A 5,000-nucleotide genomic window follows, 5' to 3' on the forward strand; every position below is an offset into this window, starting at 1 on the left:
TCTACAAAGAAAACATATATAAATACGCATGTACATAGTTTCGTTTCATTCGTCGAAATATCTACGTTTACATCTACATGTAAGTGTGTTTATCTTTCTGTTACCATCCCATCCCCTATTCCCATCCCCAATACTCATCTCCATCCCCTATATCCCCACTTATCTCCCTCATCGCACCCTCTTTTTGTACGAAACCTTAACCCGTTGAGATTTTCACGTTGATAGCGAGTTTGAGTTAACGAGACGACCACTATCATCCCCTCGCACACCCAACTAACACCTCACACCAACCTCCTCCCCTATTCGTTCGTTATATCGTATATACGTAATACCTGTATACATACATATATATGTATGTATTTGTACAGGTTGATTATAAATCAAGGGTCAATCGAATATCATGTTCGTTAGAAGCAATTGAAAAAAAAAAAAAAAGGAGCGCGCGTGTGTATGTGTGTATATGTGTGTGTATACATATCAGGAAAAGTTTTACAATTTCATGGGTAAAATATATATACATAATATTAAGTGTATGAAATAAAATGATCGAGTATCGTTTGAATTCCAAAATTTTAATAATATAAAAAATTTTTATAATTTTATAATTTTTTTTTGTTTTATTATTATGTGTATATATTTGTATATGTATGTACGTATGTATGTATGTATGTATGTATGTATATATAATACGGATATATTTTTCTAATGAAATAATAAAACTTTTCTTAATATATGTATATGTGTGTGTGTGTGTGTGTATATATATAATTAATTAATTAATCAATCATATATTTAATATGAATTATCTTTAAGAGAAAAAACAAAGGAAATAATTATTAAATAAGTATCACAAAATTTATCTTTTGGTGTTAATGATCAATGATATTTTATGACAATTACAATTAAAAAAATATTTTACAATTTCACAAATGGAAATTTTTAATTGTATAAAACAAACAAATGCTATTCAATAATGGAGAATATATTGCGATTTATTTTTTGTCATCCATTAATTTTCCTCAATGTGCAGATTGTTATTATTATTTTACTTTTTCTCTCTCTCTCTCTCTCTCTCTCTCTTTCTCTTCTTTTTCATTTTTTTATTTTTCTTACAGCTATCAACGGCCTATATTTTTTCCTTATTGCTTTTTTTTTTGTTTCTTTTTTCTTTTTTCTTCGATACGCCGTATCAATAGCGAAAAAACGTATTGACCTAAAATCAAGCCTGGAAATCATTAAACAAATTATATTAACCTAATAAAAATGTGGAACGTATAGAGGAAAAAATAGATATAGAAAAACAACATAATTATCTACAAATGACTCGATAAGAGGAAGTCGAATAAATTTTAATGATCTTGAACTGATTTAACATTTACGTCGTTTACGTCATCGTGAACTTTGGGCAAAATGATATTTTCCATTTAAATAAATAAGAAAAGTAAAAAGTGAAAAAAAGAAAAAAAGAAGAAGAAAAAAGGAAAGAAAAGAAAAGAAAAGAAAACGACGGAAAGTAAAAATGTTAATAGAACAAAAATAAATAAAATTAACGATCTAAATTGAAAAATAAAAGATGTAAAATAAATAAAATTGAATGACAATTTTCAATTGTCATCTTACAAAGGAATAAATGGACATAGTTATGTTCCATTGTAATAAACATATGCGGATAAATGCGCGATAAGCATATAGAACGTTTAATACCCGTGCGGAATAGAATTACGCCAAACAGACATACAGACATACAGACATACAGACATACAGACATACATTGGTCCAAATAATTTCAATTGATCAATCTAACACTGTATCAACTTAACGTCGGTCTCTACCCTGTATAATAATAGTAAAGGTAGTAGCGTGGCAAACAAAGTGCTTACTAATGTTTAGGGATGAAGGATTAGATAACCGCACTAATTACCTTTCCCACGATGCAGTTACCATAGTGTTCTCTCTCTCTCTCTCTCTCTCTCTCTCTCTCTCTCTCTCTCTCTCTTTCTGTGTATGTCTGTCTATCTGTTTGTCTGTATGTTTGTACGTCTGCCTGTCTGTTTGTCTGCCTGTCTGTCTGTATGTCTGTATTGTCTATCTATCAGTATGTCTCTCTGTCTATCTTTCACCGTAGAATCGGTAGACCAATGACAAGGCTCCTGGTACGTGATTCAATTATTCGAGCTTGTAAACACCAGAGTTGTCTCGGACAATGAACGGGCAATCCAAGTTCCAACGATTTGACAAGCCATGGACCTGTATGCTCGTCCAACTGTGATATATACGATAATCTCTCGTCTATCTCTCTACTTTCTCTGTACATGCGTGTACGTGTGTGTGTGTGTGTGTGTGTGTTTATGTTTGTTATGTATGTATGCTTGTATATCGTTGTGTATGTTCCGTATGTACGTTTCTGATTACATGAATTTCTTCTTTCTTAAAATATAATTGGTTGAAATATAGTTAAGTTTTGATCCCTCACGAGTTTTACTCTGTTTTTTTTTTTTTTTTTTTTTCGTTTTTTTTTTCTTTTTCTTTCTTCGGCCTTGGAATATAAAAATGTTTCCGAACAAAAGTCGGTAAAATATGTTAGTTTCCCCTATATAAAAATGAAAAAAAAAAAAAAGGAAGAAATTCGATGACCTTGAAATCTGATGACCTCTTATACGAAAAATGTTTACTTCAAAGTTTCATCTTTTTTTTTTTTTTTTTTTTTTTTTTTTTTTTTTTGTTTCTTTTTGTTTTTTTTTTTTATTTTCCGAGATAAAAAGTTCTTAATGTTATATTTCGAACACCCGGTATATAAATATATATGTATATATATATATATATATATATAAATATTTATATGAGACGAATAATATATACTGAATGAGATCCCGAGATTTTCTAAGTGATTTTCAAAAGTTTCTTGGAATCTTTAAATGCTTGGTTCCACGAAAGTTCCCTAGATAATTTGAATAATCGTATTCTCCGGGTTAATTCTTTTTTATTTTGTTTCTTTTCCCCCTTTTTTTTTCGAAAATTGCAAATGTAACGTTCGTAAAAGTAAATTCAATTGCAGGTCTAAAAATTTTGTCGAGGCAAAAAATAAAATAATGAATTTTTATAATCGACTAGGAACTTTTGCCTCACTTTAGATGTATAATGGCGTAGAATGTGTGGTAAAGGTTAGAAAGTAGAAAGATATGTGTATAAGAGAGAGAGAGAGAGAGAGAATGAATGAATGAAAAAATAAAGAAAGAAGGAAAAGAAAATTGTTATCATTTTCCTCGAATACTTAATTAGTTATGATTTTTATATATAGTACATGTACACAAGCACACATACATATATATAAGATATAATATGTACAAAGGTTAAGTACGAAAAAAAAAGAAATGTCGAGGATAAATTCTTCTGATAAGAATAATTTTATATCAAATGCATACAAGAAGAGTTGTTGGCTCAGTGGTCTAGGGGTATGATTCTCGCTTTGGGTGCGAGAGGTCCCGGGTTCAAATCCCGGCTGAGCCCAAATTTTTTTTTTTTTTTCTTTTTTCTTTTTCTTTTTTTTCTTTTTTTCTTTTTTCTTTTTTTTTTTTTTTTTTTTAATTTTTTTTTGTTTTTATCCTTTTTTTTCTTTCCTCCAATCAACGAACTCCGACCACAATGTGAAATATATATGCGTATTATGTAAGTGCGTGTATACGTACGTAAATAAATATTATCTGTATATTTAATAGAAAATTATATATATACACACGTATATATATTTCGTTTTCATTATAGTTGATCATAGTACTTTCGATATGATGATGTATAAGCATTCATCGAACAATCATTAACAAATCGGGTCAGTGGTTTCTTTTTCTTTTCTTTTTTTTTTTTTTTTTTTTTTTTTTTTTCTTTTTTTTTTTTTTAAATAAATTTATTTGACACAGCCCTATATTAGATACACAAGTATAATCTTACTTAGACTTTTTACATTATTTTATTATAAATATAACTATAAGTTATCTTTAGATAAATCTCCGTAGCAATCAATAACATAAAATTTTAATTAATATTATAACCGTGGATATAATGTTCATTAAACAATCAGATGTATATATGGATAAAATAAAAAATAATGACTATAAAAAAATTTTTACCTACAATTCGGCTCAGTGGTCTAGGGGTATGATTCTCGCTTTGGGTGCGAGAGGTCCCGGGTTCAAATCCCGGCTGAGCCCGAGATTGATTTTTTTTTCTTTTTTCTTTGGTTTTTTTTTTTTTCTTTTTTATTCTTTTTTTCTATTTTTTTCTTGTTCGAATTCTTTTTTTTTTTTTTTTTTTTTTTTTTTTTTTTTTTTTTTTTTTTTTATCTTATTTTTTCTTCTCTACCAATTTAATAATTCGTTTAAGAGATAACAGATAACGTGCGCTTTCATGAATAATCCAATTATCTTTTATCTTTGTATATCAAAAAAAAATAAAAAGAAAAAAAAAATAAAAAAAAATAAATAAATAAATGCAATATATCATAATGAAACGAGTCCGAGAGTTCTTCCAAGTGGCTTGAAAGTTCCTAAATGCTTATTAATTTTTACAATTTGAAAGATACAAAAAGGAGGAAGAAATATAATATAAAATAGAAAATACAGCAACGATATAATCAGCCTAAAGAAAGTTCTCTCTCTCTCTCTCTCTCTCTCTCTCTCTCTCTCTCTCTCTCTCTCTCTCTCTCTCTCTCTCTCTCGAGATGGATAGAGTAATTAATTGGTTCTTTTCTTTTTTTCTTTTTTTTTTTTTTTCGTTAATCATCATAAGAATTTTTAGCGTCACCCTGTATACAAATATGTAATATATGCGTTATATATTTTCTTTTTTATTTTTTATTTTTTCTTTTTTATTTATTTATTGTTTTATTTATTTATTTTTTTTTTTTTTTAATTTATTTTTTATAAAAGATTATTACGATTTTTCTCGACTCCGAGACAAACAGTCAGATTACCGAGATTTTTTTTTCTTTTTTTTTTTTTTTTTTT

The 5,000-nt window shown here is 27.9% G+C and overlaps 1 protein-coding gene and 2 non-coding genes across 4 annotated transcripts in view; all 3 read left to right on the forward strand.

The window, feature by feature from the left end:
- LOC124952811 (cell wall protein DAN4-like) overlaps positions 1 to 5,000 on the forward strand; it is a 21,065-nt gene that overhangs the window by 1,216 nt on the left and 14,849 nt on the right. The gene's annotated exons all lie outside the window — the stretch shown is intronic.
- Trnap-ugg lies at positions 3,436 to 3,507 on the forward strand. The gene has a single exon. It is a non-coding gene; the product is annotated as a tRNA-Pro (tRNA).
- Trnap-ugg lies at positions 4,134 to 4,205 on the forward strand. Its single transcript has one exon. It is a non-coding gene; the product is annotated as a tRNA-Pro (tRNA).

The sequence above is a fragment of the Vespa velutina genome, chromosome 11 (genome assembly GCF_912470025.1).
Source record: "Vespa velutina chromosome 11, iVesVel2.1, whole genome shotgun sequence".
NCBI classification, from domain to species: Eukaryota; Metazoa; Arthropoda; class Insecta; order Hymenoptera; family Vespidae; genus Vespa; species Vespa velutina.